Source organism: Epinephelus lanceolatus, chromosome 1 (assembly GCF_041903045.1).
Source record: "Epinephelus lanceolatus isolate andai-2023 chromosome 1, ASM4190304v1, whole genome shotgun sequence".
Lineage (NCBI taxonomy): Eukaryota > Metazoa > Chordata > Actinopteri > Perciformes > Serranidae > Epinephelus > Epinephelus lanceolatus.
The window spans coordinates 7,740,490-7,757,617 of record NC_135734.1 but is presented as its reverse complement, the minus strand read 5'-3'; the positions used below and the strand labels follow the sequence as shown (position 1 = coordinate 7,757,617).

Below are 17,128 nucleotides of genomic sequence, written 5' to 3'. Positions count from 1 at the left end.
TATCTGTACAGCTATGGGTATGTTGCAAACAAGAACTGCTACTAGCTAATTAGCATTCTTTTTTATCTGACAAAAGAGGTCTCGATAACGGTCCTGTAGAAAGTCAGTGGAGGTTTGCACATATGTTTTTTGTTACTGAAAGATATGACAAGAAACTGATGCCTCATCACCTCCATATATGGCCCATTCCCTCCTGAAAGTGCTTCAACACCTTAGTGAGGTGTTTGATTGCAAAAACTCAAAGGGGAACTATGCCCAGTGTCAAAATGCATTAATTATTCCTAGGGTCCAACAAAGTCCAAAAATATTGGTAAACATGACCAACTCTCCTAAAGTCCAAAAGCTAGAGTACTGAAACCATGGGCGTCGGTTTGCATATGGACGGTAGGGACATGTCCCTACCAGTATTTTGGGATGACAGAATTTTCCCTATCAATATTTTAGCACCCTCATTTACATTATCCTTATTGTAACAGCTCTGTGCATGAAAAATTGCATCTTATATTAATTCAGTGAGGGACAGTACATTTTATTTTTCAGTACGGAACAGTCACGTATTATGCCTGATCAAAAGTGTTTTCAGTTAGTTTTAGTATTCCACCTCTGATGAGGAGTAAAGCACAGCCGCTCAAACTTTGTCCCATCCAGAGAGAGTCCTAAACAGGGCTCTATCTGTCGGACAGCCTGAAAGGGATACTCGAGAGCAGAGCAATAATGTAATGAACAGTAAGGCATGTACATTATTACTGTATTCACATTAAATTACTAGTTTATTTCCGTAATACTGCAACAGATATAACTTCTGATATAACTAATGTAATTGATGTGAATAACTGCCACATGCACATTTAAAGAGGTTACTTCCCCAAAGAAGAGACACAAAAGCAGAAATAAAGACATTTCCACCATGATGGTGTTTAAAAGTTTACCAGAATGCAGGAAATAAAGTGTTTGACCCTCAAAATTTCCTGGGGGAGGATCCCCGCCCCACCACCCTTAATATGTGTCCCCACCAATGTTGAATGAAATCTACACCCCTTGACTAAACCTCAAATTCGTGATGTCATCAAGAATAAAGTCTGGAGCTGCTGAGTAGACAATGAATTGGGAACGATGTATAAATGTACATGTATGTATGAATATATGGGTACATTTTCTGTTTCAGAACTGAGAACACTACAACAGAATAAAGATCATTTGGATATAAGAAAGAAAACAAACATTCCGTGGGGCCACAAAATCAGGCTCTCATTCATTGTCTATGGAGCAGCTCCAGACTTTATACTCTGTGACATCACAAATTTGAGACTTACTTTTCTAGTTTCTGGCTTTGAGAGAGAGAGTAGCTCATGCTCAGAAATACTGAGTGAACTCTCCTAAACCATGGAAATAACATATTGAACTTTTTAATTTAGGTGGTGTTCCCCTTTAAATATCAGCAAATGTTCAAATAAATGTGGAACAAATTAAAGAACATATTCCAAGTACATTCATCGTCTCATTCACAATTTAATTACCAGTAACTACCAACCAATAATAAGAAATAATGGCTATTGATTGGGAGTCCTCTTTAACTGCCATATGACCATTTAGCTGAAAACTTTGTGTGTGTTTTTGTGTGTATGTGAGAGACAGAGTGAGTGAGTGAGTGAGAGAGAGAGAGAGAGAGAGAGAGAGAGAGAGTGTCCTGCTGAGACCCAGCTGTGTCTGCAATTAGCAGGAGGCATGGAATGATGATTGCTGGTGCGGCAACACTAATGCCAAGTGGCAGTCTTCCTTGTGAAGGAGAAGGGAGGCCACTGAGTGCCATACAGCAACACTACTTTTTCTTTCAAACACACATGCTTACACTGGCATACACACATAGCCCATACATGACACACAGACAGAGACAAGGAAACAAATATGAAGGTGGGGTGGGGTGGGAGGCTTTAAATCTGACTGCAAGACATTATGCATTTTGGACAAAGGGCTCGACTAATCCTACCTGCTCTGCTTTTCAGAGCCCACCGCTGGCCTATTCTTGTCTTGCTCACCAGCTCAGCAGAGAGGGCCCATTGATGACGACACTCAATTACCATAGTAACTCACACGGTTGGTCGGAAGCCCCCCTCCCAAACCCCAGTCTCAGTACCAACACCACCATGTCCAAATCCCTCCAGCTCCTTGCTCACCTTGACCACAGAGCTGGAGGGCTTGACCCCCAGAGAACAAATGGAGCTTTTCACTGGAGGCTTATGGGGCTCAGTATCTTGCACTGGATGATGTCATCTCTGAGGCTATGTCCACTTAATGTAGATAATGTGAAAATGCATCTTTCCTCCCTGACCTTCTATTTGCACTAAGATGGCATATCATCCCCAAAAACCAGAGCCTTACGCAAATATTGGTTCAAGATGGATACATTTAAAAACTCAGGTCGTTGTGCTGAAATGTGGATGCTAATACACAGCTGTCAGACTGAACAGATGTGACTGGGTACTACCGCATAGCACCAAAGGCCTGGACACACCAAACCGACATCGAAGAGCTAGCTACGATGGAAGCAGACTGTTACATTGCCTAATGTTGTGTTAACATCAAACGCGATGTCAATTTTCGCGATGCAAAATTTTGCATTGCATTACTCACGCAAGTTTGAATGCTAGAATATTTTGTGTTGACTCGCTTAATATGTGTGAATAACTTGTTTCATGCATGTGTAAAATTGCTGAATTGATGAATGAACTTCCGCCAGTATGTCTTCCACGTCATATGTCCTCAGAGGATCTCAGTGCTGATTGGCTATCGCAGCACGAATTGGTCACTGAAGTTCAGATTTTTTAACTCTTGCAAAAAAGCATTCGCTGTTTAATTCGTGTATATCACAACATTTGCGTCCATCAGAACCATTGTGCCGCACGGTGGGAATTTGCGTCTCATGGTATCTTTACATTGACTTCACATGTAATTCACTCACGCAAATTGTTTTATTCACGCCTGGTGTGAACACAACATAACATTGGCTGTGTCTCAGCCAAAAAGTTGCACATGAACACACCACTGCCAACCAGCACGTGCATTCTGCCCCTGCATGAGTGGAAATAATTCTTCACACCAACAAACAGCAGTAGTCTATATAGCTCATTCAAAAATTGACACCGGAAGACTGTCATGATGCTAATTAGCCAGTTGTCACATTCACAACACAATGCAAGTTTGAAAGATCAGTTAGGAAGCAGGGAGAGGCTGATGTTCCACTTGGGGTGTTGGGTAATTCCCCTTCCTAGGAGCTCACACACCTGAAAAGGCGGCGGTTGATTGGAGTCAAGGCTGGCCAACAGACTGCCATGCCACATTTCTGCAGAAGATTCTGACAGACATTCAGAAATCTGGAGACAAAATCCACCGATCCGGGAACGGCACTACACACCTCACCTGATCTGGGGTCGCGTTCAAGCCCCCCCCCCCCGAACTAAAATCACAACAACGCCTGGCCGTCAACTGGAGGGGACGCCCGAAGCATTGGGTCGGGGTGGGTCGGGTCTGATGAAGGGTGAGTAACCCATTTACCCCCTAGACAGCTCAGAGATCTACACACATTAGGTAAGTGAGGCATACGTTCAAGTCCAACTGCACACCGCAGGGAAATAACAAAGCTTAGTTAAAGTTTACAGTTACCAGCGTTAGGAGCGTCAGGTAACGAGTCAGGTATAACGTTAGGTGTTTTGTAACACACAGCTATTGGGGATTCATGCATTATTTCTCCTATTTCTTACAGTGGAGCTGCATTATGGCCTCAGTTTACATTACATGTAGTCCAATCTTGTCTGAAAGATATATTTGTGTTCTGAGCATACTCAAAGGCAAGAAGAAAGACTAGCTGTCAGAGTGCTCCTGGCTGCATCCCACTACCACTTTAACACCTCCACACATCTGGCCAATCGCTGTGAAAAGTGGGCTTAAGTGACTGATTGTCTTTATTGCAAAGTTACAAAATCTAACGCAGCCTCCCCCTACATAGACATACTGTAGTAGGATGATCATGCAAAACTTTCTGCCTCATTTTTAACCCTTTTCCTCCTGTCTGGTCATTGGTGTGTTAGAAAATTATGTAAAAATGGAAGTGTGAAGGGACACATAAACATGTTTTAAATGTATCTGCCTCTGTGTGGACAGACAAGAAAGAGGCTTTTCACAGAGGCTCAAAGGGGCTCAGGATCTTTGGATATTGTCATCCTCTGACTCTCTCTCTCTCACCCTTTTTCTGTCCTTCTCTTTTCATTGAAAGAAGTGGGTATGTTAGAGGAGGAGGAAGGAGCAGAGGGGCTCTGAAAGTAGGACTGAAGTAAAGTTTTGGGCTCAACGAGCTCACAGGTCTCAAACTGTTTTGATTGTGCCGCTGACACAAAAGGCAAACCCCGGCTGACCACTGACCGCAGTCTGAGCACAGCTGGGACGGCAACAAAACGGGCTCAGTGGGCATTTCAACCAGGCAGCTGGTCAAGAAAGGAGTGCTGTGGAACAGGATGGCAGTCAACCACGGGCGTAGCATCACAGGAGAAAGGTAAATGTTTATCTCAGCTCTGGGTTTCTTTTCACGCCAGCAGTCTGGGTCTCTTACAAAACACCCGTCTCCTTCTACCCGCAAGTGTCAGTTCAACAGACAAGAGAGACTAAATAAGGAGCAACTTTATAAAAACATGGTGGTTTGGAAAAGGGATGGGTGTATATTTGGGGCGGTGGGTGGAGGGGGCCATGTTGTGAGGAACTAAACAGTTGGAATTACGGTCAGCGACCAGTCATTGAGTAAACATACAATGAACGACAGAAAAGCTCTGTGGTGGACAATAAAAAAAGAAAAAAAGCCGCCGGCTTCAGGCCCTGAGAAAAGTGAGCCATTCTACTTACAAAGAGCCGCTTAGGGGTGGATTGAGGGAAGGAAAAAGAGGGCTAAAACACTTGTGGGCTCAGGGAACTCTATAGGGGGAGTGAAAATGGAATAAGCCAGCAAGCACTTGAGGGTCCCGCCGAGCACCTGAATGGGATAGAGGGGTGGAGCGGCAGAGGGGGGTCTGTGGAAGGTGAATGGCCTTCTTTTTGGGTCCAATTTGTCTCTTTTCACCCTGCTCGCCCTGCTCCGGCTCTGACAGATGTACAAAGAGGGAGCGGCGCTGGGCCACTCATCCACATACGCCCGTGAGCAGCTGTCACTTTTGTCAGACAAGTTAATCAAACAAATGCCACCATACCTCCCTTTTTAACAAGGCAGAGGGAAAGAGGGATAGAAGGGGGCTGTAAAAGGGTGATAGAGACCCGAGAGATGACATGTGTGTCCTCGATCAATTCACCCCGCCGGCCCCGATCAATAAACCAGCGGGACCTGACAAAGGAGAAGTCTCCATTAAACTTGTATTTCCCTCCTCTCGGGATGATCGTGGCTTTAGTGTCCTTTGCCGTTTCCTCCTGGCAACACGGCGCTGGGAATGCTAACAGAGGATTTAGACCCGAAAGGAACGAAGCGGGGAAACAAAATGCTCTCTCTCAGTAATTATTAAGGGCTCTAAGCTGCTTACAGACTTCATTAAACGGAAGTGAAACCTTTTCTGAGCATGTTTTGAACAGTCACACAGTCAATCTAACCTATCCTGCTTGGCTGGCCTTTTTTTATTGTTATTATTGTGACCCACGACTATGGCCATTATTTTCCTCCCTGTTGGTTGTGTAATCCTTTTACAGATATTTTACTTTAACCTAAAAGAGATTACTGACTGGCATGAAAAACAACAAGGGGATGTTAATACAGTATTGCACTCATATTATTGTGGATGACGGGTAAAGGACATCTGGTCATTTTCTCAACAGCAACTGATCGGAAAAAGACAATCCTACAACAAAACTTTCCGGACGTAAAGGTTAATGTGATGGGTTGCAGTGGTTATAGTTTTATTATTGGGTATCAATAAGAAAAAAATGTGAATAACTGATCAGATCAGATGTTTCCAGGCAATAATGAAGTTTTTCATTGTCTATAAATGCAATATATGATTAGACTTTGGTTCTTCAGTTGAACTGCATCTTAATGACATGATTATATTATATTCTGTCATTTCACAAATTTCTGTTGTACAAAGTAACAATTTATAGCAAATTCCAATTGAAGAACTAATAACATTATTTAAAGTTTGGTTGTTTGTTGGAAGTCTTGTCTGACCAGATCAAAGTAATTATTTCACAAGAAGTTCAACCAGGGCTATAATCACTAATTTAACTTTGGCTTGGGTTCTGTGCATACACTATGACTTTTTCAATGATGTCTTTTTACGACCCTTTTCATGACAAATTTATGAAATACTAACACTTAACGAAAACTTTCACAATTGACAGTGATACAGCCTATGTAACACCAACCCCATCTCATCCCAACTGGTCAAATACCGCCACTTTGTTGGAGGACCTAAATGCTAAAATAAGACGCCCTGCTTAAGTTCTGGACGTTCACGGACAGCGTCTCAGTTGACACTTGTTACATGCATTGTGTCTTTTCAAAATAAACTTGCGTTTTCACAGGAAATGTACAGTTTCTGCTCATTACATGCATACAGTCTATTTCACAATAAACTATCAACATAGGTAAAACACCTAAGGTTAATTTAGGCAACAAAAGTTCATGGTTAGGCTCAGACAAAGACATCACGGTTTGGGTTCAATAATTTTGGTTCTTATGTTTTTTCATGTCACATGACATATGTTACAAGTGTAGCATGCTACACATACTAGCACACTACGCTATTGTTAAAATAACTCAACTGACTTTTGGTTTCACATGGGAAACAAACAGGGGGATTCTACGTGAAAGTCCAGTGTTTGTTTGACCCATCCACCTCCCCTTCCACCCACTTTCTACAGACTTCCTCACTTGTTATAGTATGGTAGTGGCCGTCAGCATCAGTAATAGCTGCTACCTGGTGCGTATCATACCACCATGGAGTGATTGGGTGCATCAGCCTCTGATGCCGACATCCACTGACAAAGTGGCGACATTTGGACAGTTCGGTTATTACCGGCAGCATCAGAAATAGCCTCCGCCCTGCACATATTATACTGGGCGTCTGTATCTGAAGTATCTGTAACAGACCACTGACTAAACAGAGGTATTTGAAGAGTTGGGAGTGAGAACAGACTGGTAACACTCATAGTATATTCTAGTTTTCCACTTTTTAATACATATGAAACATAGTACAGTGTCTGACAAAGACTGTACCCACAGCAGTCAATCAACAGCTTTTGTAGAGGTACCGCAACACCACTTGGAAAAATCACATGAACTGAAGTACACTGTAATATTAAAACCAGTAGGAATAATGTCTGTAATTTCTTAAACCTAACTTTTCAGCTCTTCTATCTATCTATCTATCTATCTTGTTTTGATCTAAATCTTTTGATCAAACAGATGATTTGATCATAAACTTTTTCAACTTCCATTATCATACTTTCATTTAAACCTTAATAAGTAGTGTTAATAATGATTCCATCTTCTCATTTATTTCTCAAAGTTTTGAATAATAGTTTTCACTTTTTCTATGTTGAAACTTAAAAGAAAAAAGAACTTGTTTTCTTTAATCTATCCTCACATAAATGAGTCATTTGAGCAGAAGAAGACATCTGACAGGCTGCAGGAGTTAAGTTTGCGTGCTGCCTGAGCTCAGTGTTGATTAAATTGTTCACTTGGCATGGCCCTGGGGCTGGCAGTTCGTGACCGGAGCCAGCAAAGTGGTGAAACGTCCACGGACAGCCAAGTGGTATGACGGCAGCTTCATCACTCGCTAGGCATTCTGTCACCACGACAACCCCCCACACCCCACCCGTCCACAAATCCACCCGCCGCGACCAAAGTACAACGGCGGCGACGGCGACAACAATTTCAAATCCCCCAATCTGCAGCTCAACCTGACCCCTGCCCTCGCTCCGCTCCGTCACAGCCGTCCAGCAGTTGGTAAGCAGAGCGAGACGGGAGGAGCAGCAGCGATTAAAAAGCGCTTTAACTTTCGTCACACAGAAGTGCAATTTCACCACGCTTGTGAATCTGATAACTACCCAAGGTCAACGGAAATACTTCAAATCAATCAATGAGCCACACTCCTAATCCCCTCCGGGCAAAGGCAGATTAAGTGTATAATTGACCTGTGTAATCCCAGTATCTGCAACTCCAGCCCCGGGGGGAAGGAAGGGGAAAGGGGGAGGTGGCTCCAAGACTCACTGGCTCTACAGCACCATCACTGTCTGCCTCTTTCTTTCTACACTCCTTTCCCCGCTTCCTCCCAACCTAGCTGGTGTGTTGGTTGTTTGGGCTGGGTACAGGGGGAGTGTCATGAGGCAGGAAGCTGTGGTATATCAGTGCAGGACTGGATTTGGCTCAGGCTAAAGACATGGCTTTTTTTAATCAATGATCCCCAGGCTGTGCCGTGCTAAGTCCCCCCTTCAGTATCATTTAAGCACATCTGTCTTAATCCGGGCCTCTTCAGCCACTCTTTAAAGAACTAAACCACAAAAGGGAGGGGGGAGGGTGCCGGGGGAACCAAATTAATTTTTTGCTATTTCCCTAACGCGCGCACACACACACACACACACACACACACACACACACACCCGTCTCATCATACCTAAGAAAATGTCAAACTACAGGTAATTTACAATGCATTTGTATGGCTGAGAGATTGCAGTGCTCTGAAACTTAATAAAATAAGTGCAAGTAGACAAAACACAAGCAAATAAAGAAACCATCTTTCTGTTTTGTCAACATACTGTTTATACAGCATAAATAAATGCACTGCAAATAAAGGAAAACATAAGTAATACAGAAACACTGCAAAGTGTACCTAACACAAGTTTCTGGGAACAAGACTGATGATCTCACTAATAATCAGGTGTGGACTCCAGTCACATGACTTGGACTCAAGTCTTATTTGAGTCACAAATTTGATGACTTTAGACTAACAAAATCCAAACAGACGTGCAACTCGACTTGACTTTAACCCCAAAAACTCGTGACTTTACTTGGACTTGAGCTTTTTGACTTGAAAATACTTGATACCTTCCCACAAGCCTAAACGAATAAATTCATTTCTTTTCATTTCCTGAATCAACTAAGATTAACACTATTCATTCTGGCACTTCATTTTTAAGAATCACTTTGTTTGAACCAATTCAACAGCATCCAAAGAAACTGTAGGACAGAAGCATGAAGAAATGAAGCTCAGCATAAGTTCAGTCAGGAAGACTTTCTTTATGCAATATCCAGTCACAATTCTCTCTCTATCCCACCCTCACAGCTTCCTCCATTAACCTGATTATGGGTGTTCCCTCTCCTAGTTAGCCAATCAAATTTTGCAGGTGCTCCTTCAGCCATTTATGTTGCTACTATCATACTGAAAATCTGTTCTCTCTGCTACTGTCTGCTGCTTAACTTGAGACCTTGGTGTGAGGACTTGAGACCTACTTGTAACTTACAAAACAAAACTGCAGTATAGTAGAAGTATTGATTACCTATTTGACTGAGGCACAAGGACCCATAACAATAACTGCTGGACAAATGAACTGAGACCTTCCATCAATCTGTCCATTTCCTGCCAATTATCTGGGCCTGGGTTGTAGTGGCATCAGACTAAGCAGGGTGGCACATACAACCTCTTCACCACATACATCCTCCAGCTTCTCCTGGGGCATCACAAGGCAATACCTGGTCAGATGGTATATGTAATCCCTCCAGTGTGTTCTGGGTCTGCCTCTGAGTTTCAAACAGATGTGACCAGAATTTCTCCAAACTAATTACCGACCTTGATCGGGCTTCTTTCAAAGTAAAGGAGAAGGGGTTCACGGCAAGCTCTTCCTAGATACGTTTGCTCCCCACTCTGTCTCTCACCCATAATGCACTCATTAAGGTCATTTGTGTACAGTACACCAACCATTCAGCTGAGAGCTTCACCTTCAGGCTTGGCTCGTTCTTCTCCACAACAGGACCTGTGCAGCACCTAAATTGCTGCAGACGCCACACAAACCAATTTGTCCATCGTGTGTCTTCCCCTCACTTGTGAAAAAGACACTGACATACTTAAACTCCATCACTTTGCCTTCGTCAGCTGGGCCTACAGATTCTGTCCATAAAAATCAAAAACAGAACAGAAAGTATGACCCTGCATGGTAGAGCTCAATGCCCAATGAGGACATGCTTTATTTGCTGTGGAGAATGCAGACAAAGCTCTCTATTAGAGGTTTTCATGGGTCTAAAATGACAGACCTGAACCATAAATGACCAAGGAAATTCATTCTGATCTCTGACTGGACCCAGTAACTTTAAAAAGTATATATATATATATATATATATACAGTACAGGCCAAAAGTTTGGACACACCTTCTCATTCAATGCGTTTTCTTTATTTTCATGACTGTTTACATAGTAGATTCTCACTGAAGGCATCAAAACTATGAATGAACACATGTGGAGTTATGTACTTAACAAAAAAAGGTGAAATAACTGAAAACATGTTTTATATTCTAGTTTCTTCAAAATAGCCACCCTTTGCTCTGATTACTGCTTTGCACACTCTTGGCATTCTCTCCATGAGCTTCAAGAGGTAGTCACCTGAAATGGTTTTCCAACAGTCTTGAAGGAGTTCCCAGAGGTGTTTAGCACTTGTTGGCCCCTTTGCCTTCACTCTGCGGTCCAGCTCACCCCAAACCATCTCGATTGGGTTCAGGTCCGGTGACTGTGGAGGCCAGGTCATCTGCCGCAGCACTCCATCACTCTCCTTCTTGGTCAAATAGCCCTTACACAGCCTGGAGGTGTGTTTGGGGTCATTGTCCTGTTGAAAAATAAATGATCGTCCAACTAAACGCAAACCGGATGGGATGGCATGTCGCTGCAGGATGCTGTGGTAGCCATGCTGGTTCAGTGTGCCTTCAATTTTGAATAAATCCCCAACAGTGTCACCAGCAAAACACCCCCACACCATCACACCTCCTCCTCCATGCTTCACAGTGGGAACCAGGCACGTGGAATCCATCCGTTCACCTTTTCTGTGTCTCACAAAGACACGGCGGTTGGAACCAAAGATCTCAAATTTGGACTCATCAGACCAGAGCACAGATTTCCACTGGTCTAATGTCCATTCCTTGTGTTTCTTGGCCCAAACAAATCTCTTCTGCTTGTTGCCTCTCCTTAGCAGTGGTTTCCTAGCAGCTATTTGACCATGAAGGCCTGATTGGCGCAGTCTCCTCTTAACAGTTGTTCTAGAGATGGGTCTGCTGCTAGAACTCTGTGTGGCATTCATCTGGTCTCTGATCTGAGCTGCTGTTAACTTGCGATTTCTGAGGCTGGTGACTCGGATGAACTTATCCTCAGAAGCAGAGGTGACTCTTGGTCTTCCTTTCCTGGGTCGGTCCTCATGTGTGCCAGTTTCGTTGTAGCGCTTGATGGTTTCTGCGACTCCACTTGGGGACACATTTAAAGTTTTTGCAATTTTCCGGACTGACTGACCTTCATTTCTTAAAGTAATGATGGCCACTGGTTTTTCTTTAGTTAGCTGATTGGTTCTTGCCATAATATGAATTTTAACAGTTGTCCAATAGGGCTGTCGGCTGTGTATTAACCTGACTTGTGCACAACACAACTGATGGTCCCAACCCCATTGATAAAGCAAGAAATTCCACTAATTAACCCTGATAAGGCACACCTGTGAAGTGGAAACCATTTCAGGTGACTACCTCTTGAAGCTCATGGAGAGAATGCCAAGAGTGTGCAAAGCAGTAATCAGAGCAAAGGGTGGCTATTTTGAAGAAACTAGAATATAAAACATGTTTTCAGTTATTTCACCTTTTTTTGTTAAGTACATAACTCCACATGTGTTCATTCATAGTTTTGATGCCTTCAGTGAGAATCTACAATGTAAATAGTCATGAAAATAAAGAAAACGCATTGAATGAGAAGGTGTGTCCAAACTTTTGGCCTGTACTGTATATGTATATATATATATATATATATATATATATGTATATGTATATCCAAACGACTTTTGCCCAAGATAATACAGATTCAACCCGGTGCATGTCGGAGGGGAGAGGGTCTTGAGTCTATTTTATGGACTTGACAAACCTGGTACTTAAAATTGCTCCTAAAAAAGCCATTGGAGAGAGCTCTGTTTGCAGTGAGGCAGAATGCTGTCTTAGTGTAGATGTAGATATTTTCAAATGTATCTGCTTAATACAGACATGACCTGAGGCAGCCGCAGGTCAGAAAATAAAAGCAACTTCACAACAGCTTCTTCTCAATAGGGGATTTCCATGCAAGTTTAATCATGATGCCATGGACACCTGCCTTCAGAGCAATTTCCACAACAGCAGAAAAAATAATACTAAAACAATTCCATGATTGGATTGCTGATCGAGATTGTGGTTAGTAAGAAAAGCATAAAGTAAATCTGATTTAAACACCAAAGAGTAACACATTCTATGCTTATAAAGAAGCAAAAATAACACATGGACACCCCCAGCCCACCCTAACCCTATATGATTTGTCAGAGAAGGGTGGGTCAAATATCAATTAAAAATGTCCTAATCCGACAAGCCCCCCTACCCGCCACTCTGTGTTAGAACAAGGGTATTAGCACTTGTTAATTTGTCTTAAGTTATGATTCATTTCTTAAGACGCTGTTGTTTGTTTAACATTATCAGCATTAGACCACATATGGGCCTGTCTGCTGACACTCCAGACGTCAAATTGTGAGTGTTGACACATATTTTGAAATTATATGGCCCTGGTGAAATAATCTGCTTACTGTCGCTGATATTAGAAGGCATCTAAATGCATGTCATAACCCCAATTAAAATGACTCATGACCTAAGGCTTATTGTCTCTCAAGGAAAATCACAGCCAAACATGTTTAAGAAACCTAAATTACTTCTGGGCGCGTGCAAAGTGTCCTCACTAAGCCTGTGTTTCATCTCCCACCTTTAACCTTCAATATTATATGGGCAGGATCATACTCTATTCTGTTCTATTCAGCTGGCTATAACCGGACCAAACACATTTTGCTGTTCATCTTCAGATTTGGCAGGGATGTGTGAAATGAAACATGCTTAAAGGACTTGATTTGTTGATGTGATTTGAAATGTAATCTCTTTACAGTCAACTGTTATGGTATTGGGAGACTTGATGGAGTTGTTTCATTCTACATTATGGCCCACTGAAAGATATAAAGACTTTAATCTTGTCAAACGGCATAAAAAATGTGTCCTGGCGGGTCACCAAAACATCATAAAATGTCCCTCTAGTCTTGAAAAAGCAAATGGATTATACATAGACAAGTGAAAATTGTTTTTCAGGCACTTTGTTGTCTTTGCAGCTGTTTATTTTTGCTCTTCTTTTTTTCTCGTTTACACCTTTTTCATTTTTATGTTTGTTTCATTTTTAAAGAATTATAGAAATCTTAGCCCAGTGACAAATTTTATTCGCAAGATTAAATAATAGACAAAGTGCCTTGCTAAAATAGACAGCATGAGCCATATTGCAAAAATGTAAACTTTCCAAGAGCATGTCTACAACAAATTCATGGTGAGGTATAATTATAGGAAAGGACCTAAGCAAAACCAATAATCAGTAATATTTTGTGTAATGAGCTGCCTTATTGTTGTAATCCTCACTGAGGGAGATGGACAAAACAGATAAATAAATTAAGTCAGCAGCCCACCAAGGAAAGGGGAGGGACCGCCTAACAAAGCAAAGATTAAGGGAAGTCCATTCTGACCTTATTTTAAGAACACGACGACCCCCAAACCCAACACACACACACACACACACACACACACACTCTAGGGTATCTGCTTTAGTTGCCTGTGACACTCTGATTTGCGGGGCCTCATGAACCTTTACTTTTTAACTGTTCACTACTTCTATAGTGTTTACTGTCTGTTTCTGAACTATTTTTAAAAAGTATGTATGAAATACGATAAAAACTTAGTGTGGGTGAGAATCAAGCAGCATCCTCCAGGGCTGAAAAATGAAGCCAACTCCGAAGTGCTAAAATCTGCAGTTTCTCTAATGGCCACTTGAGGCTCAATCCCCATAGACCCCCATGTTAAAATGCCCAACTTTACAGCAGAAATAGACATGTTTACAGCCTGGTCTTTACAGCTAAATTCAACATTCATGACAACTTTTATATACAATTTACCCATTTATTAGTTATTTAGAAATGAACTTATGTGTAATTAAAGGTATGGCCACTTCGCGTGACCAACCTGGTCTCACTCCGAAGTTGTTGAATACCAGCACTTGGCAAGTGACTTCCGGCGTCAGATGCCGACAGAAAAAGCAGTTCTTTCACATCGGCGCCTTTATTGTTTACAGTGTTCGGGGGAAATGCTGCAGGACAATGACAAAAATTCAGGCATTTGTTAGTTTATCAAGAAAACACTGTTGCTCCTGCTGCACTAAGATCCTTATGCATCGCAAAGGAACAGTATTTTCTAGATATGCTTACTAAACCAAAAGTCTTGTGCCATATTCACAATACAAACTTTACTTATACAATACAAAAGAAAATACTATATACTTAAGTGTTTCTCTTTGGTGGAATAAATGTCAGTCTAAGTTCAGCATTTTTGGGCCCTAGCATCCTCTACCTCCATGGTAAAATCTTACTCAAGTGTGAAATATGTTAATGTAATTCCGTAATAGTGTGGTGTCAACATTAGTACATTGTGTGTCCACTCTAGTTCTTTTGTTTTATAGAAAGAAACTGGAACACGATGCAGAACTAAAGACATGAAACAGAATATTATTCTTGATGAATGATTTAAATCAGACAGAGAAAAACTACTCTGCCTGAAAACCTGATTCAAGCACTAATGTTCCATGCTGTAGGTTGCCACCAGAAAAAACACCAGACAAGAAAGAGAGAAGTAGATGAAAAAAAGGGTGGAGTGACAAGAAAAGCACAACAGAGCTGCAGAGAGCAGCCAGAGACACCTTCATCGGCCTCGGTGACGCCGCAGGGAGAACTAATACGGAATGACAACAAAGAGGAGCCAGGGTGAGACAAATCGCAGCAGAAATGCTCTTGTGGAGGAAAAGAGGATACATGGCAAAGCAACGGGTCAAGATGCAGCAACAAACAGCAAACATCCAGCACCGGACACCTCTCTGTCACCCTCTGTCAGGACGGACAGAGAAGAAGAGGATAGGAGACGGATTACACCTCAAGGCCTTGATTCAACACAATGGCACAGACAGATAGATGCAACTGTATACACGCCTACACTGTTCAATCTGCAGAGACTCAAACATGAATACGCACACACTGTCAGCATAAAGAGATAATGGTTACATTAGTTGCAGAGGATTACACAACTTGGACCATGTCCCTGTCCCTGTCCTCTACTCCTTTAGCCTGTATTAGAATAAAAATAATTAAAGCTGAAGCTAATTCATTAAACTATTTATTCAGTTGCCCTATTAATCATTTGAAGGATCATCCAGGTTTATTCCACTTGATGCTCATCATCTTATTGATTATCGTCACATTAACTCACCGAGTCAATTGCTGGGATCGACAAGTTTAAGCTGGGGCTATGTTTACAACCTGACTGCTTATGTTTCTTGACCTGTCAGAAATATGTAATTTTTTTTTCAGAAATAAGCAGTCCCTCAAAACTGAGCTCTAACGGCAATGAGCTTTACATTACTGCTTTTATGATGAAATTAGAATGGAAGTACATTAAGACACAATCAAATGAAAACACAGCACAGCAACTGTGAAGTGTTTTGGATCAGCCTAAAGAAGGAGACTGCCTCCTGTCTGAGCCCTGGATAAAGCAAACTCTAAGGGTGTGTATATTTTTTCCAAGATCTATTAAGTTTAGAAAGGACTTGATTTTGGCTTGATTTGGAGTTGAAGAAAACATGTTTGTGTGATTTTGTTCATTTGGAGATTTGGAGATTGTCAGTAATTCCAGATTACTGTACAGACAGCATCCTTACTGCATGGCATGGTGTCCCTCAGATGGGGTTAGACAGCCAGATCCTGATACATCCGCTCTCTTGATCAATTTAAGTACTAGATGATGGCCTAAACACTTAGTAATCTGGGACCTAAAACAAACTCCTTATGAGACCTGGTTTCATTTGTAAAAGTTTAGTCTTCTGTTCTGGGTGCTGCCAGCTGCCGGCTGGCTGGGAACCCAAACATAGGACTTTCAGCCAGAGCTATTATCCAGTATATCAATGAAAAAAAGTCTTTGCAGCAACACACACTGGTGATGTGTGACACACGCCAGAATACCAGAACCAATGGTTTTCTATAGCCCATTTCTGTTGTACCTTAGGGTGTGCTTGATTACCCAGGGTCAACTTTAGGGAGTAGTGGCACAAAAAGCAGTTGTTTTCACTGAGAAATTGTGCAACCTAAACCAGGTATTTTCAGCTAACACATAATCTTTTCCTAACCATAACCAATGCAATGTAATGTATCAGTGGTCTGCAGTAACATACATTTATTCTGGTGATTGGGTTGTGCTGTGCCTCAGGTACTTCTTCTGCCTGTATGGTGTCTCCAATGTGTGCTACAGCTGGTGTGTCAAACTTTGTACCGCTTTACTACAAACATACCAGCTCTGTCTAATAATCCAGAGTGACTGACCCCAGAGTTTTAATGCTGCTGTTAAAGGTAGCTGGTGAGACAACCTGTTTGTAAGCCCTGTGTTGGTGGCTGCTAAGCCATCTTACAAAGTGATCTTTTGTGCCCCTTTTTCAATTGATTAACTGTTGTTTGCTGACTAAGAAAGAGAGAGCGCCGCTTAGGATAATCCCTCCTCAAGATCGGCCCGAATTGCACACAGACACCACAAGACAAAGAGTAAATGCCGAGGCAGCAGAGAGGACGGTGGTGTATAAATACGTCTGACTTTGAAAAGAGAAACAGAGGCGGATCTATAGAGAGCTACTACCCAGTGTGCAACTCATCCCACTGCAGTGATTGTTTTAGCACATTTTCAGAAGAAATTCGCCAGTCTGAGCTGAGAGGAGGCTCAGCAGCCAGGCTTAGAGATTTACTAATTGTTTTGGTGTTGCTTGACCTCATCTCATGTAATGGA

The 17,128-nt window shown here is 42.0% G+C and overlaps 1 protein-coding gene across 5 annotated transcripts in view; it reads right to left on the bottom strand.

Moving 5' to 3' along the window:
• Nucleotides 1-17,128, bottom strand: part of cadpsa (Ca2+-dependent activator protein for secretion a) — a 278,770-nt gene that overhangs the window by 26,375 nt on the left and 235,267 nt on the right. The gene's annotated exons all lie outside the window — the stretch shown is intronic.